Source organism: Phaenicophaeus curvirostris, chromosome 8 (genome assembly GCF_032191515.1).
Source record: "Phaenicophaeus curvirostris isolate KB17595 chromosome 8, BPBGC_Pcur_1.0, whole genome shotgun sequence".
Taxonomy (NCBI): Eukaryota; Metazoa; Chordata; class Aves; order Cuculiformes; family Cuculidae; genus Phaenicophaeus; species Phaenicophaeus curvirostris.
In genome coordinates, this window is record NC_091399.1 from 27,112,621 (window position 1) to 27,138,038 (window position 25,418).

The 25,418-nt window shown below is 45.5% G+C and overlaps 1 protein-coding gene across 15 annotated transcripts in view; it reads left to right on the forward strand.

Annotated features, from left to right (window-relative positions):
* Positions 1 to 1,951: 1,951 nt before the first annotated feature.
* The window catches only part of PTPRF (protein tyrosine phosphatase receptor type F), a 394,608-nt gene continuing 371,141 nt past the window's right edge, over positions 1,952 to 25,418 (forward strand). For 14 of the 15 annotated variants that reach the window (XM_069862928.1, XM_069862935.1, XM_069862941.1 and 11 more), the window contains exon 1: positions 1,952 to 2,037. The gene's annotated coding sequence lies outside the window, so the exon portion shown is untranslated. The remainder of the gene's footprint in view (positions 2,038 to 25,418) is intronic. The other variant, XM_069862932.1, reaches the window with a different exon arrangement.

Sequence of the window (25,418 nt, forward strand, 5' to 3'; positions counted from 1 at the left end):
TGGAGGCTCCGTGAATCCCTGCTCTGGAGCGGGGATCTCCTGGGTTCCCTGTGGTCTTGTGCTCTGGAGCATCCTGACACAGATCCAAATTTTAACATGGAGAGCGGAGCCTATGGGCACTTTGGCAGTGTTGCATGGCTCTCGGCCAGCACCACTTACTCTAAGCTCCGTGGCCTCGCTGCGTAATGCACAGAAGGGCAGTTTCATAGCAACATTTGGATACTGAATAGGAAGGAAATATCCCCAGAACCAAAGGCTTTCAGCGCCTGAGCTCCTGCCGTGTGGCAGAGGTGGAAGACTGGCTTCAGGTGCTCAGTTTAGGGCAGAGGCAAGTGATGCACGAGGGGCCTCACCTGGAGTCCTGCATTAAGTTCTAGACTCCTCAGCACAAGAAGGACATGGAGCTGTTAGAATGAGTGCAGAGGCCATGAAGATGATCTGAGGGCTGGAGCACCTTCCATACGGGACAGGCTGGAAGAACTGGGGTTGTTCAGCTGGGAGAAGAGAGAACTTAGAGCGGCTTCCAGTACTGAAATGGGGCTACAGGAAAGCTAGGGAGGGGCTCTTTGTCAGGGACTGCAGGGATAGGGTGAGGGGGAATGGTTTATAAGCTGAAAGAGGGGAGATTTAGAATAGGTATCAGGAAGAAATGTTTTCCTGTGAGGGTGGTGAGGCACTGACACAGGTTGCCCAGAGAAGCTGTGGCTGCCCCCTCCCTGGAGGTGTTCAAGGCCAGGTTGGATGAGGCTTTGAGCAAATGTGATCCAGTGGGAGGTGTCCCTGCCCATGGCAGGAAGGTGGAACTGGGTGATCTTTAAGGTCCCTTCTAACCCAAACCATCCTATGATTCTGTGACCATTCTCCTGAAAGCGTAGAGCTCCTCAGAGTGTTTGAGGCAACCACGGTGGGGCAGAGAAAGAACCCCGGCAAACTATTTGGCTTTTACCACTACCCTGGCTAAATGGAGAGGACAATGGCAAAAGACCCTGAGAGGAACACAGTTATCATGCATGAGAAATCCTGGAGACCACAGAAGGGAACAAAATACTAACATGCGGTGGGAAATTGGTCACTGGGCACTGGCAGGGGCTGCCCAGGGAGGGGGTTGAGTCACCTTCCCTGGAGGGGTTTAAGGGATGGGTGGACGAGGTGCTGAGGGACATGGTTTAGTGATTGATGGGAATGGTTGGACTCGATGATCCAGTGGGTCTCTTCCAACCTGGTTATTCTGTGATTCTACATGAAATATGGGGGTGATCCCACTACGGCTCGGGGAGAGAAATGCAACCAGGGTGAAAGCAGCGAGCACGGAGGAAGGGGTGGGCAAGGGGCCAAGAGCATCAGCACCATCGGTGACCAAAGCCTTCCAGGGACACCGAGCATCCCCCTCGGTTTGCGCCGTTTCTCGTGGCGTTTCTCAGGGCGCTCGGCCAAGGAGAAGGAGGGGAGCCACATGAGCCGAGGCGCAGCGTGGGCTGGGGGACCGGGCAAGGGGGGGTCCCTGGGGCCGACAGCGAGGCGACAGCGGGACTTAGCGGGGTGTCCGTGGCAGCAGGACTTGGGGGGGATGGGGGGGGGTCCTCGGGGGGCAGCGGGGGCGGCGCGGGGCCCCCGGGCGCCCATCCCCGCTCCTTCCGGCGGCCCCGCCCCCCCCCGCGCCCTCCCCGCCCCCACCTGCCCGGGCGAGCCCTGCCCGCGGGCGGGCGGCCGGCTCGGAGCGGCTCGGAGCAACTCGGCTCGGCTCGGAGCAACTCGGCTCGGCTCGGAACAACTCGGCTCGGCTCGGCTGGGAGCGGCTCGGCTCGGCTCGGCGCAGCTCGGCTCGGCTCGGCGCAGCCCAGGTGAGCCCGCAGGTGGCGGCGCGGGGCGGGCGGGCGGCGGGCGCGGCCCCGGCGGGGGCTGGGCTGGCGGCGGCGCGCACGGAGCGCGGTCCCGCGGCGGCGGCGGCGGCGGCGGAGGAGGAGGAGGAGGCGGAGGGAGCGGAGCTGCCGGTGGGGAGCGGAGGCAGCATGCGGGCGGCGGAGCCCCGCGGCCCCGGTAGGTGTCTCGGTCGCGATGCTTTTTTTTTTTCTTCCCCCCCCACCCCCTTCTTTTTTTTTTTTTCTTTCCCCGCTCCCGGTGCGGCCGCCGAACTCCACCGCCTGTTGAGCCCCGCGGATCGGCGCTGTCGAGCGACGGACCCTCGGTGCCCCGCGGGGAGCGCCGAGCGGTCCCGGGGATGCGGTGGGTGCCGAGCGGTCCCGGGGGTGCCGGGTCGCCGTTCCCCGCGGGCGGGGGCAGCCCCGGTGCCGGGGCTCGGGGCGCTCGGTCCCGGCGCGGAGGGAAGCGGTTCCTCGCCGGGAGGAGGGAGGGCGCTGCAGCGGGGCGGGGGGCGGCGGATCGCGGTTTCCACCCTTCCCCAACCTCGTTCCGCCGCCTGGGAGAGCGCGGGGCGGCCGGGCGGCGGCGTCTTGGGTGGCGAGAACAAAGGGAGCGGGCAGCGAGCCCCGGCGGGGTGCCGGCCCCCGAAACCGGGGCGGGGGGGTTCCTCGCCGCCCCCTCCCCTCCGCCCGCCTGCCCGCCCGGGGGTGGCGGCTGCAGCCTCCCCGGCGCCAGCGCCTGCCCCGCGGCCGCCCCGGCAACCTGTTGGGCTGGGGGAGCCCGGGGGATGCGCTGTTCCCCGGTACCGGGGGGTACCCGGGGTAGGGGGCAGGTCTACCCCGTCTCCGGGGTGCCGGGGGTGCCCGGGGGAGCGCGGTTCTTCTCCCCGGTACCGAGGATGCCAAGGAGGATGCGCTTCTCCCCGGTACCTGGAGTACTCGGGGTACTCGGGTTGATGTGCTTCTCCCCGGTACCGGGAGTACCGAGGATGCCAAGGAGGATGCGCTTCTCCCCGGTACCGAGGATGCCGAGGAGGATGCGCTTCTCCCCGGTACCGGGGGTGCCCAGGGAGATGCGCTTCTCCTCGGTACCGAGGCTGCCCAGGGAGATGCGCTTCTCCTCGGTACCGAGGCTGCCCAGGGAGATGCGCTTCTCCCCGGTACCGGGAGTACCGAGGATGCGCTTCTCCCCGGTACTGGGAGTACTCGGGGTGCCCGGGTTGATGCGCTTCTCCCCGGTACCGGGAGTACCGAGGATGCCGAGGAGGATGCGCTTCTCCCCAGTACCAGGAGTACTCGGGGTGCCCAGGTGGATGTGCTTCTCACCCGGTACCGGGGTCCAGGAGGATGCGCTTCTCCCGGCTACCGAGGGTGCCCAGGTTCATGCGCTTCTCTCCAGTACCGGGGGTGCCCGGGATGATGCGCTTCGCCCTTGCCCCAGGGGCACCGAGGGGTTCCCGGGGGATTCAGTTCTCCCCCACCCCAGGAGCACCGGGGGTACCAGGGGTGCTCAAGACATCGAGGTTCTCCCTCGCTCTGGGGGTGCCCGGTTCTCCCCCTCCCCGGTGGTACCCGGGGTACATGGGGAAACACGATTCTCCCCTACCCGAGGGGTGCCTGGGATAACACAGTTCTTCCCTCTGGGGGTACCGGAGGATGCCCGGGGTGGCTGGTTCTTCCCCTCCCCGGGGATGTCGGGGTGCCCGGCGGGTGCTGGGAGTGGAGGCTGAAGGCGATGCTGGAAATGGGTGTTTGCCTTCCTGGTGGTTTCGGCACCCAAAAACTGTTTAAGACGTAACTTTGAGCTGTTCCAATACCTGGTGTAAATTAAATTTAATAAAATAAAGTATTTCCGCCTTGTTAAACCTAGTTCTTTTCCTACAGACCTCTTCTGTAGCAAAAATGGGCTCTGTGTCTAGGAGACTGACCGGGCCAGCTGCTTTAAAGCGATTTGGGGTTACGTGTTTATTTCGGATGTAACCAAATGAAGCCCTGTTGTTGGTATCAAATAAAGCGTTCTCTTGTCAGGTGTAGAATTGAGCTATAAAAAGTGATTTTGTCCGAAGGTAACTGGATAATCGAATCTTCAGACGTAAGTTAGGTGGAATATTTGCTGGTTTAGAGATCTCTGAAGGTGCCTTAACTTGAGCAGGGACAGTGAGCAAATAGAGTTTCCCTGTGCTGCTTGTGTAACTGCCTTTGTTCATTTCTCAAGGTAAATGTTAGAGAAATGACAAATTTAATTTGAGATTACTAAGGTCCTGTGCCGCAAATGACTAGTCTCCGTGTCTGGTTACTGGGTGATTGCTCCAAGCCTACCAGCGTGGCTTTGAAAACAGCTTTTTAAATAAAGTCCATTGCACTCCTTACGATAATGCAGGAAACGCGTGGCTCACGAGGACGGTTTTATGGAGGGAGCAAGTGTACTTTAATCCCGTTTTTATTATTTCTGCCGTGGTGGTTCGCTGTGGGGCCGAGGACTGGGAGTTCTCGATATCCATATGTTGAAGCGCACGATCAGCAGCCTGAACTTGGAAAGCAAGAAGGAAAATCTGCCTGGTGAAAGGGCCGGTTTCTGATCTGAACGTGTGGTGGGTGACAGTGTTGGGTTATTTAAGTTCTCGGTTTCTGCTCTAGCCAACCATTTTAACGTGCAAGTTTCTTAGCCTACGTCACTGGCACGCATCCCGGTTGTTGAAATAGGATGCAGCGTGACCGTAGACGTGAAGGGGTTAAAACAGCTTCTGGCCAAAGAGTTAATGCATCACTTCAGCTGGGGAGATTTTTGTAATTCAGCGTAGTTACAAATATTGCCATCTGCCCTTTCCTTTCCCTGTGTGTGTCCATAAATATGTCTTGGGATAAATATTGGTTGAAGCCGTTGGCAAAATAGTGGAAGCCACAGAAAACATTTTATTCCCATGTGTGTTGCCAGTTAAAATGTCGGTTTCTGGAAAATCAAAATAGAAACCGTCCTACATTGTGTCTGCCTTTGGTTGTGGGTTGAGAGTTATGCAGGTATTTTTAATTATGTTTTTTGAACTAAGTCCTGCTTTTGGGATTGTGAGATAACTGTCATTGGCAAAAGCAGAGAAGGCAGTCAAAGCTTGTGATTATAAGGAGAGAGATCTAAGCTTGTGGGTAACTGAGAAGAAATGTTTTCCTCTTTGTGTCCGCATAATGCAGGGCTGTGGGAAGATATGCTTAATGAGGATGATTATTGCTGTGGCTTTCCATAAATCCACTTGTAATGGAGGCTTTGTACAGTTACTTCGGAATCTGTACATTTAAAACTGCAAATAGCGATAATGGAGTTGGCTAATAGCAGACTGTCAAGTAAGTGCAATCCTTGTGATAATGTTCAGCCATGGATCTCCATTTAAGTATTACTTTTAAGCAGAAAATGTTTCTTGTAGGTCATAGTATGTGCAATACAGAGGAAGAAACCCAGTTGTTGCTGCTGGTTCTCAACCAGCTAACTTTAGTTGTGCAAAAGGTACTTTTTGGCTTTTTATCTGATAGCAGGAGATCTACAATTTGGTAGATGCATTTGATTGGAATTTAGATAGTCGGAAGGGATGATAATAACAACCAGCTTCAAAAACGTGGCTGTAGAGGTCTGCTGGAGCAGGAAACGTGCAGTTAAGTTGGGACTTGCACCTTTGGAAGAGCTGCAGACTTCCCTATAAAGCACTGGAGTGAGCGAAACTCCACTGGGCAGAGTCTGAGCTGATCTTGTTGGCAGAATAACCAGGACAAACCTTTCTGTTTCAGTGCCTCTTGGAAGCCAGGGTTGAGAGTTACATTACTGAGGTCTCTTATGCAACTTAAAAATAAAAGGTGAATACAAGATAAAAGAGAAAATTTTTAATGTGTTATCTCACCCCAGTACAGAAGGGTGTGATATCACCTTTTATTTTCAAGTAAAGCAGTTGTAATAGCTGCTGGATGTTTGATATAGTGTGAGCAAACGTGGTTTTGACTTACGTAGCCAAGAAGCGACTTCTGAAGGGACTGGACACCTGACTTGCTTCTGTTTATGTTTGGAGGAATTAATTGAGAAATGTTTGTGATGCTCACTATCTCTGCTTCCTCGCCTTTAGAAGCAACGCCTTGACTTTCACCTTTCATGCAGTTTGTGAGGGTTCCTTATGTGGATTTCGTTTGGCTTAAGAAGTGAGCTTTGTTTTTGCAGACCTCAGTGCAGTATTCAAATACAAAATGTATGCTTCCTTTCCAGTACAAACTTATAATTACATGGGGTGGTAGCTAACTGGAAAGTATTGCAAAACATATGTAAGAATACTGTCGTACAAACTCTCAAACTGACGAATGACTCACTGCGCCAGTGCTATATCGAATTCTATCTATACACAAGGTTTAAATGACAAGTTTACTTTAGGCAGGGAATATGCAATTTTCTTGTACTCTTTCTTCATCTAATGTCAAGTGAGCTTAATGAAATGGTACATGTGGGCATACAGGAGGCACCAGTTGTAGAGCTTTAATGAGCAAAGGGAACAAGAACTGCTTGGCTTCGTTTGTGAAGATGATAGAGACGTCGCTACTCTGTATATTAAAAAACAAGTTCATGGTGCTGATGCATGTCTTGAGACATTTTTCTTTTAATGTACTTCATCATGATTTGTTTATATGCCTTTATTAACATTTGTTCTATTTTTGTGTTCTATGGGAGAGTACTTGGGTTTTTTTAGCAGTGTATGTATTCATCTTTGTGTATTTGTATTAGTTGAGTTTCTAACTGGCATTTCAGAATTCTGGCAATATTGTTGTGAATATAAAATTCAGGTCACTGCCAAAATGAAAATGGGATGATACTCAGCATGGAAAAGGGGTCTATGACTGTAGGTTGAAGAGGAAAAGACCACTTTCCACCGCAACAACACAAGTTTTATTCATGCATCGACTTTGTGGTTGTGATTTATGATGAAAAGATTCATAGAGCTGTGGAAAACCACCCCCAAAACGCAGGACATGTAAACAGGCAGTAACATGCTGTAGCTGGGAAGCCTGTATGACTCTAAGAAGGCAGAGAAGGCTGTGGTGCGGAGGTAACAGGCTCTTGTGCCGTTATGTTGCGTGTCTCACCTGGCAAAACACCTGTGGGGAAGCCTAGCCTGCAAAGCTAAGGAACCCAGTATCCATCCTCCCCAGGTGGAAGATGTTATGCTCTTCACAGCTTCTTTCAATTTCTAATTTAGCCATAATCCACAAAGCCTATCGCTGCTCTCCTCAGTCATTGCATTTCTTGGCTGTGGGGAAGATGCAGCAGGTCTTGCTCCTTCAAGGACTCTGTTATCTGAGAACTTTTCTGAAGATTAAAAACAGAGAGGTAGTTAAGATTATTGGAACAGAGGGTGGAAGCAATGTGCATGAAATGCTTGGTTGAGAGCAAAATTGAAAAAAACTTTTCCTAGTACTTGGGCTTGGTACTTAGAGAAGGTAGCTCTCTTTGGGTACCTTCCTTGAGTGGAATCCACCGTGTAGGGGAAATGCAGCAATACTGTTAATCTGGGAAGGGATAGGGTGGTCTCAGTCTTATTCTTATCCTTCAGCAGGCATAGAAGCTTCCAGTTTACAACCTGCCCAAAAGACATTTATTTCTTGGCACAAAATTTCAACTGCAGCTGGCAAGTGGGTAAGTACTTTTCTTCCAGCCTTACTGAGAAGGAGAGGAATTATTTAGGTTGGCACAAGAAGTTTATAGTTTGGAGTTGTCAGATGAAATTGAACAGAGGAAAAATGTGACGGCTGGGCTCTCGGAAAAGCACGGCTGGAAATCCCGTCAGCACTTGAAACCAAACAAAACATGCATGTGCTTGACTGTGGCAGGGAATTATCTATTGGCTTCATAGGCCCCAACTTCTCTATTTTTCTTTTTTTTCCTGCTGGAAATGTAATGTTTGACATTGAATTGCACGTGTGTATTCAAGGGTCGCATCTGTTCTATTTTATGAGATCCACATAGCGTGGTTGCTTTTTTATCCCTCCAGTGTATGGGTTCTTTTCTTATGTATCATCCTTGCTGCTGAAGGCAGCCGGGCACTTGAGCTTTGTAACGTCTCTTTTCTCTTCAGGAGCAGGAAGTTATTCATGGGATGGTACTTGATTCTTCAGTTAGACTTCCTCACAAAATTAAGTCTTAGAGTGTTTTGGAAAAGCCATTATTTTTCTAGAGGGTTTTGTGAGTAGGGATGGAAGAGGGAAGATTGTGCAGCTCTTTTCCTGGGGGAGTTTTGGCAGTTGTTGTATCAACAAGTTAGTTTTTCTGTACCAATGAAGAGGAGCAAAGCTGGGGAAGGGTCTGGAGCACAAGTCTTCTGTGAACTGGCTGAAGGAACTGGGGTTGTTTAGCCTGGAGAAGAGGAGGCTGCGGGGGGAGACCTTTTTGCTCTCTGCAACTAATTGAGGTTGCAGTGAGGTGGGTGTTTGTCTCTTCTCCCAAGTAAGGAGCGAGAGGATGAGAGGAAATGGCTTCAAGTTGTGCCAGGGGAGGTTTAGATTGGATATGAGAAGAAAATTCTTCACTGGAAGGTTTGTCAAGCATTGGAAGAGGCTGCCCCAGGGAAGCAATTGAGTCACCATCCCTGGAGTTATTTAAAAGACGTGTAGATGTGGTGCTTAGGGACATGGTTCAGTGGTGGGCTTGGCAGTGTTTATCGTTGGACTCTGTGATCATAAAGGTCTTTTCCAGACTAAATGATTCTATGGTTCTGTGTATTTTGATAGAACTGTTAACTGGGAATTCAAATTAGATCTGAAGTATGAAAAACGCTAGTCTACTGTTTGGATATTAGGGTATGTAGTGAAAAAATATGTAGCAGATATTGCGCTTCTCGTTTTTTTTATCTTGAAGGAGATCTTTAGAAGTGGTAAAAAGGATCCTTTTGGACACAAAGTGTTAAGAAGGTGTTATGTACTTAAAAGGCAGGACGTGAGGGAGGAAGAAGAAAAAGCGACCTTCTTAAAAACTAGTGTTTTCTTCAAATACAAAGGCATTATGTTTGGTTATGTCTTATTTAGTAACATTTATTTCCCCAAATTTGATCAAAGCTGCAATTGTTAAAGAATCAATAATAACTCTCTTCTCTTAAGGAAAAATCTGTAACTCATGAATGTACCATCCATTGTATTTTAACTAGTTGTAATACAGAATTTGCAAGATTACACAGATTGACTAGAAGATGCATGTAAAATCCAATAATACATTTTCCATGTCAAAGTTCAGCGAAATAAGAAACATAATTACCATAAACAAAGAAAATTAGCCTCTTAAACCTATGAACTAGAAGGCGTGGAAATAATTTTGTAATATATATTCTCATTGGTTTTGTTGCGACTGTACTTGGGCACCACCAAAATGCCTTTACAGTCTAAAGTATTCTAATCTCTGTTATTATGTAGTAAAAAACTTACTCATAAACTTGTATTTAACTGGAGGGGGAAGCATGCATTTTAAATATTGACTGTCTCCTCACTGTACCTTCATTAGGTAGCTTTCAATTAATAACTGCAGACTTGAAGAATTATACCTAGAGAGACAAGTATTTCAGCAGATTGTAGAGGTGCTGCCTGCACTCTGCCTCTTGACACAAAGGGAGAATTGTGAACTTTTGAAGGAAAAGAGAGAAGCCCAGAGAAGGCGTGGATGCCCCATCCCTGGAGGTGTTCAAGGCCAGGTTGGATGAGGTTTTGAGCAGCCCGACCCAGTGGAAGGTGTCTCTGCCCATGGCAGGGGGTTGGAACTGGATGATCTTCAAGGTCTCTTCTAAACAATTTTATGATTTTATGAAAGTTTGTCACTTGTGTGATTGAATTCTATTGCTAACAGCGTTGCTGCTTTGTTTTTGTTTGAATTTTCTCTGGATTCTGCGACATCTTTGGAGCCTGTAAAATGACACTTCACGCTTTGCGTGTAGTCTGCAGGTGGAGTACCCGTTTGGTGTCTTCTGGCTCAAAAAAAAAAGGCATTTTACAATCTCCCTTCTAGATTAGCCTAATTTTCTGAAATCCCTTTGCAGGGAGCTAATTTTAACACAGGTCTGTAGGTGCCAGATCCTACTTCTTCATGCAGACAGATCAAGACAGGGATTGCTCGTGGAAGCCTGTAGCATGGCGGTGATATTGACTGCTTTTTGGGGGGTTGATGCAAAGCGTAGCTTGTTATTCGAAGCTGTGATGGCAAGGGGCACGTCCAACACAAAGTGCAACGTGGCAAACTCCAGCAGGTCTACAGCAGCGATCTTTAACTTCCCATAGTTGTGCTGAGCTCCTACTGTGTTTCTTGGGTAACCTCATCTAGTGGAATGTCCCTGTCCAATGCAGGGAGGTTGGAACTAGATGATCTCTAAGGTCCTTCCAACCCTAGTTATTCTATGATTCTTACATGAAGCTTTTTCTCAAAAAATAAATGTCTAAAAATGACTTGTTGTAGTTATTGGTATCAATGACTTCAGTGATTAAAAAAAGTCTATAATACACTAGAAATGATGAATTGTATTTTGTTTGCTTAGATCATTTGGTGTTCAGGGCAGGCAATGTGAATTCTGTGGTGTTAAAGAATACATAGCACGGCCGTGGAGAGCATTTGTAAATGTAAGTTTGAATTAGAGATGTTTTTTTTTCTTATTAAACTTTGAAGAGTTATGCTCTGAAGACCAGTGAATTTTTGATGCTTATAAACATTATCTACAAGGAGCAGGTTGAGGGATCACCTGACCTCCTGTTTTTATTTATTTATTTTTTTCCCCTCTTTGAGCAGACACCTATTGTTTGTTGATTTTTTTGGATGTTACCAGAAATGCAGATGTTCTGGTTTTGACATTTAGGTGGTGGGCTGGGCTGACACAACTGTGTAGGTTATAGATGGGGGATGAGCTCTCAGATATTGGCTTTCTTTGTATCTGTAGAGTGTTAACAGCCTCTTGGATTCTTGTTGCACAGTGTAATTAAAATAAACACTATAATGCTAATCATTTATGTATTTTTGCCTGTGGGTGAAGTTTTAAATTAGAAGTAGCTATACTTTGGTGGAAGTGGATTTTTTTTTTTTTTTATTATTATCATGTTGCCTGTTTCCAGCCTGGTAATATTTCTGTGAGAGTGCATTAAAAATATTGCTAGGCAGATTTGTTTTTGTTTTTTATTACCTAATTGTATATTCTAGTAACAATGTAATTATTGCTTTTAACAAAAACTGCCTGACTTGAGTGTTTAATTCCATCAGACTCAAGCAGTCACTGATGAGGTGATAAATGATAGGTTATACGGAGAAGTGGATTTGCAATTATTTGCTGCTTTGGGGGGAAAGGAAAAAAAAGATGTTTTGTTTCTGGCCAATGACTAATGTTGAGAATCAAAGCAGCGCAGCAGATGTTTTTTCTAATGACTGTGGCTCAAGGTCTCTTTTGTACAGAGCAGGGTTTTGACTGAGTTTGTCTTGTGGCTTTGAAGTTTCTCTCACTTGTTAATGCAGCACTCCTCTAAATCTTTTGCTCCGGACTTCTCCGTGGATGGATTTTATGGAAGAGCTCCTTTCCCAATCCTTCATGCGTCTCACAGCTCCCCCGTTGATCTGGAGGTGGAGGAGTGACGGCATTTTTAACATTGTGGGCTGAGGACTTCCATTCACTTGTGTTTATTTCATAGAATTAAAACAAGAATAAGTGTTTCGCTTTATTTGTTGATGTCTGATTAGGAATTAGTGGAAGAAACTGAATCGCTGGTGTGATTAACAGTAGGTTTTGTTTCTGATGTATGAAAGGACTCATTGTCTGAGGCTTTTCCTCCATCACGCTCTGCCTAATCCTGCTGAAATCACACTAGCGACGGCAGCGCTTGAGGCTCTGCGTCTTGTTTTGCTGCACACTTAATCATACAGCTGGAAAAAGTTTCTCCTTGAAGGGATGGTTGCTTCTCGTGCCGATTCTGCTGTCGCTTCGTAAGGGCCTTGCTAATAAGGTGGGCATCAGTTTGGTGGTCTCGGGGGGAGAGGGTGGTTAATCTGAAATCTGCAAATGGATCTAATTGAGGTTGCATTTGGGTTTCCAGTCTGGGTCTGGCTGTTTTGTAATGCTGTCCATCTCCTCCCTCTGTGCAACCACGGCTGGAGGAGGTGAGCTGCCTCGTTGCAACTTTTTATTCCTCCCAAATTGTTGTTAGATAAACTTTCTGTAATTGCTGATTTAGTGCTTTGGCAGGGAGGGACTATTAAAATTGCTCAGTGTATGTTTTCAAAAGCAATTCTGCAAGCTTGAGGTTTGCTGAAATGAAGACATTTCTAAAGTCCACAGCAAGAAATTATAGTAGAAAGGGCTGTTCCTCTTTCAGAAAAACCCTGGAAGAAACACAATACCCCACCCCACGAACACTAGACTTCCTTTTCTTCTGCATCACTTTGTCGTTGCAAGGTCTCGGAGTGATTTAAAAATATAAAATAAACTCCTTCGAGGAATCTATTAAAAATTATTTGGTTCACTGAACATTCAGTGCACGTTCAGGCTTGGAATCCATTACATGCCTGTAGAAAGACTTTAGAAATCCTCTCCGATGAAGTTGGTCTGAATTGTGTCCCTTTGGCAGGTGGGCATGAAGGAATTTCATTGCTTTATTTTCAAAACAGAAGTGTGTGGAATTAATATTGATTTTTATTATAGCTGTCTGCTAGTGCCACTGTATCCAGGGGTCGTATGTCAGCCCTGCTTTTGTAGTGGCAGCTTTCCCTGTTCCTTTAGTTGAAGTCTGTAGTTGTGGAGCTCTGGAAATAATTGGGAAATGTTTTTTTTCCCCTTTGAATTCAATTTGTAAAGCTTTATTACCTAGAATTAAATTCTTATCAGGTTGAAATGGTGCATAAATTCTTGTTGAATGGAGACAAATGCTATTAGAAATCGGTGAAACTAAGCTATATTTTAATCCTAGATTTATTTTCATTTCCATTGTTGTACACTGAAAACACTTTGCATCTACTTTCTCCGTCTGTTTTCGTGTTTCCTTGTACTGGTAATTTTTAATGGTTAAGTTTGAGAGGCAGCGTGTGTTAAGATTCCAACTTACAGTGCGGTTACGTGCTGTGACATGGTTTGTATTTCCAGGCACCTGGTGTAGGTGTTGTCAGTCCCCATCAGCATGTGCTGAAGAGAGTTGTCGCATTATTGAGCAAAAATCTTTAGTTTCAAAGAACCTCTCCATGTTTTCAGCTCATGATGAACTGTGACATCTGCTTCATTGGGTTTTGTGTGCAAATATTCATAGTTGCTCAGAGCTTGGTAGTTTTTCAGAGCCTAAAGTCAGGTAAGGACTTAAAGAAAACAGAAATAATGGGCAATCCCTCAGGATATGCAAGTTTATTTGATTAAACCATGTGACCTGCAGCATTTGAGAGCAGTTAAATATTTGGACAGTCAGCAGTCCTGTTAGTCATGTTACATTAGGTGATGGCCTTCTCTGGATTTTTTTTTGCTGCTGTTGCTGAGTCTTGGGTGATCTTGAAGGGGAACCGTGCATGGGGGACACGAGTCCTTCTGGGGGTCTGGCTGAACCAGGCTCCCAGGAGCATCTAGGGCTTCGTGTCACTGCAACAGCTGTGGGGAAGGGATGGGAGGCAAGGGAGAAAACTGTTAATTGCTGATTGTCAACACTGTAAAGGTTAGCTGGTAGATAAAATTACTAACCTAGGCAGAAATAGCAGTGCTGCCCTGAGAAGTGTAAAAGACTTGTCAAAACCTAATCTAATCTCCTGCGTTAACCGTACACTGCAATAATGAAGAAATGAAATTCCAGCAGGTTGAGATGGTACAATTTTAATAGCTTCTCAAAAAATCAGAATGCAGTATTGCACTGGAAGAGACGTATCGCGGTTATCCAAATTTCTTTCTATAGATTCATTTTTAATTTTATGCGAATGTACACTAATGGTTTAAAAACTCATTTATCTCCTTGTCAGCAGCTTGACCAGTGTTTTAATACAAAAGACATGGTTTTATCTCAAACTGGGCTTGTTTTTCAATGGGTGTTGCAGCCAGCTGGAAAATTGTTTGACTTTTTAACTGCTGTGGTTTTGATGCGGTGTCTGCTGAAAGAAAGTAAAATGTATGCAAAACCAGTGCTGCTTTCAGTGGTTGCATTTCCATTTCGATTCAAGGGGAAAAGAGAGAGGTGTTTGGACCGAGGTGCTCGGTCTCAACCTTTTTCTGAAGGTGTGTAGTAACTCTGCATTATGGGTAGGTAAAATTCCTGCCCTCGACAAAATCTGAGGAGAACAAGGAGGAAATAGCTGCTACAATTTTAACTTGGTGCATTTCTGATTGCATTGCTGGAGCTGCTCTGGTAGAAATAAAGTTCATGAGTTTTATGGGTGGAAAAAGCTAGTACTGAAAAATCCCCTGTTGAGATTCAGATGTGGTTTTAAAAATGCTGGTAGTACCTTTTTGTCTATTCTGGCAAGAAAAGAGCATGATTATAATGTGTTTTCATCAAAGAGGTTCTGTGAGTGACTAGACGGCATTCAGCTCTGAACTCTTGATTTTGGAGTGCCCAAATTGTGCGTAATTAACTTAAAAGTCAGGTTTTGGAGACTCAAATCTTCCACGGGAAAATTAACGAGAAATTTAGTGTAATGTACTGCTATTTTCAGTATGGTTTTCTTACCTGAAATTACTGAGTTATAAATATTTTAGATGGAAAATGGTTCTTAAACTTTATTTCTGAAGTGAGCTACGAACAAGTATTCTCCTGTATTTGTGGTCTCCAAGTGAAACATGTTTTGATTAATAGAGCTGATACATTAGTTTTAATGGTAGTTTGCTGTGACACAAATGTAGTTTCTAGGCGTGTTTAAAAGGTGTAAGTTTGGCAGACTTTCTACTGTATCTTTTCACCTAATTGCCTTATGGGATTGCATATAATCTTGTTAATTAAATAGTTTTTGCATGATGGCTAAAGCATCCCTGAATAGGTATAAAGTTGTTTTTATTTTTATGGACCGAAGGGTGTGCAGTTTGGTATCGGTCGTGGTGTTGGTCTGCACCCAACTTGGGAAACGCCTGAGCCATGAGAAAAGAAAACAGGGTAGTTCATCTTGGTGCGAAATAACTTGCGCTGCTTGGTTTTGCAGTGCTGTATTTTGTGTCCTTCTACGTGAGGAGCAAGTGTGTTTGCAGAGTGGCTTTCTCCATTAATGCGTTCTTGGGTCGGTCGAGGCGCAGAGCTGCTGGAGGGGATGGCAGTGGGTGTTTGTTAGGTTGTCACGCTGCCCGCTGATGCTGCAGGACCTTCTCAGAAGGGTTCTCATGCTATAACCAGTGTGGGGAAGTGGAAATGAGTGACTTCAGAGGAGCTTTAAGGCAAAGGCAAGCATCACTGTGAAAGTAGCTTCAGGAGACCAACCCAGCCTGTCAGCTGTGGGCTGTTTTCCAAGCACTGGCTATGACCTAGGCTGTGCATGGGCAAGCTGCAAGACCTACTGACAAGCTACAGAAATCCTGGGTGGATGAGTGGCCTCTCACTTTGTTTAACAGTGGTTTTTTTTCTTTTTTTTGAGGAGGGATGGAGAAGACTGTGAGTTCCCAGCTACAATGCTTTTCAGATCCTTATTTGAAAGTGTTTTAAACAGGGGACATCAGAAGCTGAGATACAAAGCAACCTTTTGAAGTTAAAAGTGGGTCTGCATGAAAATGAACTGCTTGTCTGTGAAAAGAGTCAAGTGTGAAAGGATAGGATGGTTTCACTAAATGAATTTGATGGTCTGAATAAGTGTGGCGAGGCAGAGAGGAGAATCTGGAAAGGTCAGGACTGAGCATGTGACTCCAGACGAGGCGGTGGAAAGACATGAAAGGAATTGAGTAGAAACGCCTTGGTTTACTTTTTTTTTTTCTCCTTAGAAGTGTTCTATTTATTTTGGTGAAGGTGGTCATAAAAAGGGAACTTTAGATGCTTGCCACTGAGAAGAGGGGAATCTGACTCTTTTGGGATCTCGTACCTTTTTCATTCAACTTTTGTGTGGTTTCAAATAGCTGAAAGATCAAAGCCCAGAGGAACTCCTTGTTACGTGTTACGTGCTGTCCCATTCATGGGACTGCTCTGTCCTACGTGCTCTCTGCAGTTCAGCGCTTCAGCAGCTCTTTGTCCTCAGTACAGGATCTCTTATTATTGCTGGCTTGTTTTCAGGGATCCACATACCTTGCAGATTTTAACTCAAATAATTTGTGACATGCTTCCTAGGTCCCTGCTACAGCTTAAAAGAATAGTGTGTGTGATAGCTGCCTGCAGTGTAGATAAATGTGAGGTGGTTTGCATTGGTAGTAGGAAACCATCTGAACTTTTTGTACCAAGTGATGGACTCTGGGTTGACTGTCACCACTTGAGGTGGGATCTTGAGACTTATGTCCATATGTTGAATACTGCTTCATCCCTTACTTTAATCTCAAGAAGAATACAGAGCAGCCAGAAGTGCAGAGAAACCACGTGGATCATTGGAGATCTGGAATGGCTTCCATGGGACAGATGACTAGGAAAGGGGTGATTGAAGAAGGATTTGACAGAGGTTTGTGAAATCCTCAGTGCCTTGAAGAGGGTTTAGTTATTTCATGTCCTGGCATAGGAGCAAGTGAAAGTCAACTAAACTTTGTAGGAACCCAGCAGGAGGAAGTGGTTCTCCAAGTAGGTGATGTAAGCTCATGGAACTCCTGGAAAAGGCTTTCTGGGGACTGCTCAGCGGACGAATCACACCAGTCTATTGAAATCCCTATTAGTGAAAGTATTAAACAAGGTCTTTGGGGGAAGTGCAGCTGTACTTGTTCTATCCTTGTGTTTCTCTAGCCCTGTGCTTACAGGCTGTGTTGGAGACAGGGTGTTAGGCTAGCAGGACCTCTGGTGTGACCCAGCTCATCTATTTTTACATTTGTGTCCTATGCTTTGCCATAAACTCTGTGAACTTTGTGTCCCTAGTTTGCTTAACACAGGGCAAGCCTTCTGCATTAAAGCCTCTTCTGTGAAACTTACTTTCTTGAGCAAGAGCAATGAAATAGATAAGCTGCAGCTGGCAAAAGCTAAAAGCAAGAAGTTGCAGCTTTCCCATTCCTTTTCCCAGTTGCTGTCACTTACCTTATGCTATTTTGGTATTGGGCCATTTCACTGAAGCAGCAGGAAAAATAACTTTGTGGGGAGGGGAAGAGCTGAGTAGCTTTCTGCTGGTTGGTGGGTTAAAGCAGTTCATAGATGGTGCAGATGCTCAAGGGAATGGACTGTGCAGCTGGAGAGGAGGAGGAAAGGCTTTCTCCTTTTTACCACTAGCAAGCCATGAGATAACTTGGATGTCTCACCTGTCTCCTAGCAGCACAGTCTTCCCTTACCGACCCTGACTTTGGTGATGGTTAAAGCAACTCGTGGAAAGCTCCAGCTTGGCAGCACAAAAGAAAACTATCAAATTCTGTGCAAGCCTCGCAGTTGTTAGTGAGTTTAAGGTGATTGCAAATTGCGCTCAAGTAGGGTTGGATGCCAGGTAAATGGCAGCAGTGCCCAAACAGGCATGAGCAGTCCCTTTGGCAGCAGCGGTGCCCGCCCTTGCAAATCCAGACTGCTCCTTATGGAAGTGTGGAGCAGCCTCCCACGTTGTGGTAGAGGCTGCAACTCTCCTTGGCATCATTAATGTCTAATCTGTGTTGTCACTGTAACCCTGGGTTACTGTGGAGGGAAGGGGGCACCTAAGTGTGCTAGTGGGGAGAAAAGTTACTCGCATTTGCATTGAGAGAAGGTTTGAGCGAGTGATGAGTGCTTGCAGCCCAGAAAGCCAACTGTATCCTGGGCTGCATCAAAAGCTGTGTGACCAGCAGGGTGAGGGAGGGGATTCTGCCCCTCTACTCTGCTCTTATGAGACCCCACCTGGAGTCCGGTGTTCAGTTCTGGAGTCCTCAGCACAGGAGGGACGTGGATTTGTTGGAGTGAGTCCAGAGGAGGCCACAAAGACTATCAGAGGGCTGGAGCATCTCATATGAGGACAGGCTGAGAAGGTTTGGGTTGTTCAGCCTAGAGAAGAGAAGGCACCAGGAAAACATTAGAGCAGCCTCTCACTACTTAGAGGGGGCTCCAGGAAAGCTGGGGAGGGGCTCTTTGTCAGGGAGTGCAGGGATGGGATGGAGGATAATGGTTTTAAGCTGAAAGAAGGAAGATTTAGATTAGCTACTAGGAAGAAATGTTTTCCTATGGCTCTGGCACAGATTGCCCACAGTAGTTGTGGCTGCCCCATCACGGGAGGAATTGAACGCTAGGGTGGACGGGGCTTGGAGCAGCCTGATCCGGTGGGAGGTGTCCCTGCCCAGGGCAGGAGGGTTGGAACTGGGTGATCTTTAAGGTCCCTTCCAACTCAAACCATTCTATGATTAGTTTTTTCCCAAAATGACTTGAGAAGGGGAAGGTGGTGGGCGTTAGAGCTGGAGCATTTGCTTCCTTGGCTTCTGTGGGTGATAACATGGAGATGGCGCTTGCCCAAGTAGTAGCAGAAGCCGATTCTTCTGCTTCTGTGGAAGTGGATTGTTTTCTGCTCTGTCAGAATGAGTGCTTTTGTGTGCAAAATGCTGATCAAGGCCTTAACACGTTATTAATGTGTGCAAAAGAGCAATGTTTGCAAACGCACCCATTTGTTTTAGAAACAGACAGTTCATGCCTCATGGCTCCTCCTTTTGATGTCAGACCCCACGAAAGGCTCTGAGAAGCTGTGATCTTAAAGGCTTTTTATTTTTATTGGGTAAAATGAAAAAAAGGCCACTGTACAAAATGAAAAGGAGATGTGCGTTTAGTTGAAGGGAGTTACCTTGTGAATGCTGTAGACATCTATTAGCAACAACTGTGGAGGATAAAGATTTGTGTTTGAGTTCTTCTAAGGGAAATAACACTCGGGATTGATGGGAAAAATGTTTACTTTAAAAAAATATATAATACAATATTAATGACTTCCAACAATTCTACAGATGTCTTCATCTTTCTAGGTAGATCTTTCTACCATACCTATTTCAAAAGAGATTTGCTCTACTGCTTCTATCTAGTGCTACATGTCAAAATAATTTTTCTTTCACGGACAGGCCAGTGAAATGTCATGTAGCCTTTTTCCATTATCTTTTTAGTGTGGGCAGGTCAATAGCACTTCATACAGGGCTAGAAAATCTCCCTGCTTTTTGCAAGGCTGTGTAAACAGGCGTATCTGTGGCCTACTTTCCAACGCTTCTGTCGTGTTTTAGATTCTCACAAACTTAGATTTTTGGTTTGTTTGGGTTTCTTTTTCAGAAAGCTTTGCAATTCCTTTTTAAAACAGTGCTAATTCAGTGTGTCTAACTAGCTGAAGATCATTAGTAGCTTCTCTATTCAGTGTAGTTATGCAGTAAAGCTCTTTCTGGAGTGATGCTATTAAATAATTCACTTATTTTCCTCAACTTCTTTTTCTGGTGGCCTAGCTTTTAAAATCTGTACTAAAATGTTTAAAATCCTAATCTTACTTCTTCTTTAAAGATTAATTCTATTAATGCCTGGTTAATGGAGGAAAATGTTCTATTATGGGAGAAATATGTAACTTCTATAATGGACTTTGAAAATATCTCTATAGATATAGGCAGGTCTGATGATAGAAGGTGACTTAATTTAGGTATTGGCATGTTTGTGTCAGGATTATGGATTTTAAGGTAGGTGAAACAGGCTAAATAAATAGAAATTTGTTTAGAGTGGTGGAAAATACAAGCATTATCTTGATTGTACAGTCATAAAATGTCCTGAGTTGTAGAGAGACCCACGAAGATCACTGAGTCCGCCTCCTGTCCCTGCACAGGACAACTCCAAAATTCACATTTTAAAATTATTTTGGTCACAGTTACAAAACTTGGCAAAACATTAACTGTTCAGTGAAGGGAACAGGTCATGCTGTGACTTTGACAACTGTTTATTTTGAGGAGAGATGGCTCCCTAAACCTCTCCTGCAGCCACCCTACCAGGAGTTATGTTTTGTGGGGAATATGGCTTGGAGTCATGGTGTGCTCAGGCATTGGTCATGGGTCCTAAACTTGATTTTTACCTGGGGTTTGCACTGGCTCATTTCTTCATCCAGGGAACTGGTTCGTTATGAGTGATCTGCAATACAGTCATTTCTTCCAATTTGCCTGGTAGTCACCTTTATTTTACTCCTCGCTGCACTGACAGAAATAACAATTAAATCCAAACCTTCACCTGCATTTTATTGAGGGCAAATTTGAACACATTTCTGATGAGGTCTTTGTTATTTCAGGGTCATTGTGGTGTGTTGGACGCTTTCCAAACATGTTTAACAATCTTGGGTCCGTTTTCTCCTGCGGTGCAAAGAAGAAAGTGGCGTTTCCATGAGCGTGGTGACAGTCTGCCAGGTGGTGGCTATGAGCTTGCCACGGCTGTGTGTGGGTCAGTGCTTGTCCCATTGTCCTTGGCTTCCACTGGATGTGGTTCACGCTGGTGGGGCGTGACTTTGGTCACACTGTGCCTCTGTGATGTGACTTGCTCAGGGTTTACCCTACGGAGAATGTGGCCTCAAGCAGCAAGCTGCTCAGCTGGGAGCCTGGGATGGGTCTGCACCTGGAGGAGCGTCAGTCTGTTCTCTGCATTAGGAGCTGTGCCAAGCCTCTCTCTCCTCAAGACCAGGACTGAGTAAAGACTGATAGACCTGTTTTCCTTTGTGTGCCTTGTGCCTCAGAGCAGAAGCAGCCTGGTGCACCCAAGACATCAGGAGGGCTTTGCTTGACCAGGCAACCAGACCCTGCGGGTGGAGCTCAAGGCTGGTTGTCCCAGTGGTGTAAATCTCTGGTGCAGTGATACCTGGCAGCTTTTGCAGTGGACAACAGCACGTGCTTAGGGGTTGTGTTGGGAAGCAGCAACCCAAGTGATGTGGCTGGGAGGATATTCTTCACCTGGGCTACCTGCAAGGGTGTTTTTCACGATGCTGAAGAGCAGTTGGCGAGTGATCTCCTTGCCCCATCCTGAATATGGGGCTACTGACATGAGGCTGTGCTTGGCAGGGCTACGCTGAATCCTTAATCCTCTGAAATACACGGATTCAGGGGCCCTGGGAGTTGTGCGTGTTGCACTGCTTGCAGACACCTGCGGTTTGAATGTGTGTTTTAACTTCTGCTTAAAGATGGGAACAGAGGTTACTTGTTTGTGAGTGAAGTCCATGGGGCTGTGCAGATCACATGTGATCCCTTGTCACCGTGGGCTTGCTGGAGGGACACGGGTTGGAAGGTGAACTCCAGTCCCAGCTACTCATGCCATGCCTTTGTGCATGTGGAATTGGTGCTAGTAAATCTAAGGAGGTTTCTCCTCTCTCTTCCAGAGATTTTTGTGGTCCCTCGGCTTGTAAGCATAACCGTGAGCTACATTTCTGGTATCTTGGGTTGGTAGTTACGTTCTCACTCACCAGTTCTTCATCAGGCGTCCTTTCCCAGTCCGTGGAGTTGCAGCCACAATGCTTGCACACAGGGTTTCACGACTGCCTCTTCCCGACCTGTATTACCCATTCCAAAGACTATTTGTAGCTGCTAATGATTTGCTGCAAAGACTACTGTGGGAAGTGAAACATAGCCCGATATTGTATATTTCGTTATTTTAGCCTGGGAAACAGCATTTGACTCATTCACAGCATGATACAAAATATTTATAGTACTTGAAAGCCTTGCAAATACATGTTGTAAGAAACAATATAGGCAGTGTCTTAAGCCACGTGGAGTGGTTTGATCTATCCGGAACTGCTCCCTGGGTAACTTTTTGATCTTAGCAATATAGAGCACTGGCTCAGGGTAATTCAATCAATGTAGTAATTTTTATAGTAATAAACATGCCATTTCATATACCTCCAATTTGGTCAAAATACTCTGCTCAAACAGAAGTTCTTCGGATCCCAAACTCCAGTAATACTCTAAATAATAAAGTGCTATTTGAGTTTTATTTAGGAGATGCTTATAAGGAATTTAAAGAGATGACAGGGAAGGTGAACGGTGATGATTTGTGTCTGGGAAGGTTGCACGTGAAGAGAAGGCAAACTGTTTTGTATCAAAAAAAGCAAATCAGAAGGGGCATAAGAAGCCTAGAATGCAATAATTTATTTTAGGCTCTCTAGGTCAGGAGGCTGTTCTTGTGTGGTGAGACAGAGAGGAATTCTGGAACACTTCAAAATCGGTTGCCTCAAGATGAGTGAAAGGAAAATCCTTTTTATTGTGCGTGCAGGAAGACTGTAGCAGGCGTTTGTATGGGAGATTGGTTTTTAAAGTTCGGAAGAGGGTTAGATATTTATACAGATATTGGGATTTGCGAAAACCTTTAAAGTAGAAGCTTAAAAATGAACTAGGCAGTGTTGTCTCTAGAGATTCTTGCATCTCCCCCGAAGCCCCCCAGTGTTGCTGTAATGGCCCAATCAGCCACCACCAACCTTGAAGCTGTCTTGCTTTTAGCATCCTCAGAGGCTGGACATCTTGTGCACCTCTGTGAGATCAGCAAAGGGCACTTCGTAGACTACTGTGCAAGTAAAAATTATAGGAAATAGCCTTCCTGTGGGAAGCTGGCAGGTTGCATTGACAATTTGGTAGGCTTTTTATCTGCAGGTACAACTGTTAAAGGTTTTAATATTTAGATTAATTCTGGTATCTGCAGAGATTCCCATTGACTTCGTGGATGTTAGGTCAGGTCCCTTAAAATCAATTCTATATCCTGTGTTAACTACTGTATTAAAAGGTCAGTCTACCCTTACTTGATAGTTTTATGCTATTCTGGAACAGGTTGCCCAGAGAAGTCGTGAATGCCCCGTCCCTGGAGGTTCTCAAGGCCAGGTTGGATGAGGCTTTGAGCAACCTGGTCCTAGTGGAAGATATCAAAGGGGGATTGGGACTGCATGATCTTTAATGTCCCTTCTGACCCATTCTATGAATCTATGATTCTGTTGAGGGAAAATAGTTTAAATGGTAAGCAAAAGTCCTGTATATTGTTAATCCAGTAGGAATTACCCAATTAGCATGATCCCAAAAGTCTGCCCGAAAGTCTTGCCCAGCCAGCTGTATTTTTAGCAGTCTCTGTCTGTAAAGCAGGTCACGTAGGTTCTTTTTAGCTACAACTTACTACTAATATCTGCTTTGTTTTGGGAACATTCATTCATTTCTCAGAACTGGGGCAACTGCCGAAGGTCATCTCAGAGGGAAGAACTGTTTTTAAACCTTGAGGTTTAACCTTGGGAAGTGTGGTGGCGAAAACGCAAATGTGCCAGGCAGAACCAAGGTTGCGGTCACCCTGAGGAAAAACTGTTGGAGCAAGTGATGATTGAACAGAAGAGACAGGAGAAAACAGAGAACTTGGAAGTGTGTGTGGTTGGTGTATCATTATGTCTGTCTTGAAAACTCATGTGTCAGATAATTAGTGTACTTGATCCACAAATGAGAAAAGATTTACTTTATCTGTAGCTACTATTAAAAAGTATGTGTGAAAATATATATATATAATAAATCCTGGTTTTTATGATTGCAGGACTACACATGGATCTTGAAATGGGTATGTTGATAGGGGAAATATTTGTTTCTTTAAAATCTTTGAGGTAATGCAGCGTTCAAAATAATACATTTAAAACTAGCACCTAAACTAATTCTCAGTGGAAAGTAGAATATTTCTGGCAAAGTTGCTGCCCTTCTGTTCCTTCCTCTTGTGCAAGAAGTAACCTGAAAACCATCTTGTATTTGAGAAGATCACCAGCCATGAGGTAACTGGATTGCAGCACCATTTGTGCCAAACCAGTGGCACAATCTGTGTTGTATTGCAATAGGGGTGTTCGACAAACACCTCTTGGTGGAGTTATTTAAAGGTTACGATATTGGAGAGCTTTAAAATCTTGGTCTTGAAATACACTTGCAGTGGTGTTCTTGATAATTCCGTGTTCACGCAATGGTCTATACTGTGGAGAGACAGGCTGGCTGTGGGAAGGAGTGAGAAAACAAAGCAGACACAGCAGCTCGGATCATCTGGCTTTCAGTTACACTCCACATTTTTCATTTACCAAACTTAACCGAACTTTGGATGCTACAGCAACGAAAAGAATCCAGAGCTCTTGCCCCTTACACCTAGTAGACAAAGTCCTGTGACAAGCCTGATGCTAAATGCCAGGGTAGCATTCTTCTGTTTTCAGCAGCTCTTTGGCATTCGTGCTTTTTGCTGTGCATCAGTGTTCAGGCTGAGCAGGGAAAAAATGTGCATATTGCACAGAGAAGGATAGATCCTTGGGGAGGAGATTTTGTGCCTCCTTGGTTTCTCAGCATCCATCCTGTTGAAGAGTGAGCTTCAAAGCCAGCCACCCACTGGGAAGCGCAGTATCGCTACGGTTTTCTTGCATCACTTTGGTTTTGTTAAAGTTAGAAATACATGCCGCATTAAGATAGAACAGTTAATTAATTAATTCAAGCTGAAAGAAGGGAAATTTAGATGAGATACTAGGAAGAAATGTTTTCCTGTGAGGATGGTGAGGCTCTGGAACAGGTTGCCCAGGGATGCTGTGGCTGCCCCATCCCTGGAGGTGTTCAGGGCCAGGTTGGATGGGGCTTGGAGCAGTCTAATGCAGTGGGAGGTGTCCCTGCCCGTGGCAGAAGGGTTGGAACTGGATAGCCTTTAAGGTCCCTTCTGACTCAAACCATTCTATGATTAAAAAAAAATCTGAAAAAAATCAATTTTTAACACTGCATGTATGGTGGTACTTTTCTTTGTTTACGGCTCGTGTGCTCTACAAACAGGACGTTTGCCTTCCTTTCTCTGGATACATTTCTGTTATGAAAATTATGCTTGGAAGAAAATAAATATTTATCTAACGATCTGCTGAGGAAATTAATGACCTTCAGCCAGTGTGAGCTGCCTGGACTCATTGTTTGGCCCTGGTGTAGAGTTGCTTTGCAGTATTTATATTCCTGCTTCGCTGGGTCTGTGCAGAGGTGTTTGCAGAACAAACCTACAGTATTTCCAGCAGGTGATCCTTCAGCACATCTTCAGCTTTCTGCTGCTAATCTCGTTTGTGGGCGCGAACTCTTCTTAAGTGGTCATTTAAGTTTCTCTCGTGGGTCTGGTTGTAATATTGAGGCTTTAGAAAAGTTACAAGGAAGCTTTCAGACTCTTATCCCTATTTTTCTTTTTAAACCTGCCTCTTCCCAGTGGTATTTGCATCCATTTTAGTACTGCAGACTTCTGTGATTATTTTCTCTCTATATTTCTTGCTACCCAAAGTGGGCATGTTTAGCTTTTGCTTCTCTCTCGCTTGATGTGGCGTTTTTTTTGTATGTGCAGCCAAGGTTTCATTAATCTTTCTTGCTACCGGATCACACAGCAAACCTTGTAAGAATTTCTTGGCTCCTCAGTTTGTCACTCCCACTGAATATTTCTTTCAGATTATTTTCCTGTTGGATGTCTTCGCTGCACTTTCCCAAGGAGAACCTTATTTTTAATTGCCTGCTTCTCAACTTTCTCTGTCCTCGCTGGGGCTTGCAGCTCCTAAATTTAGTATCATCCACAGAT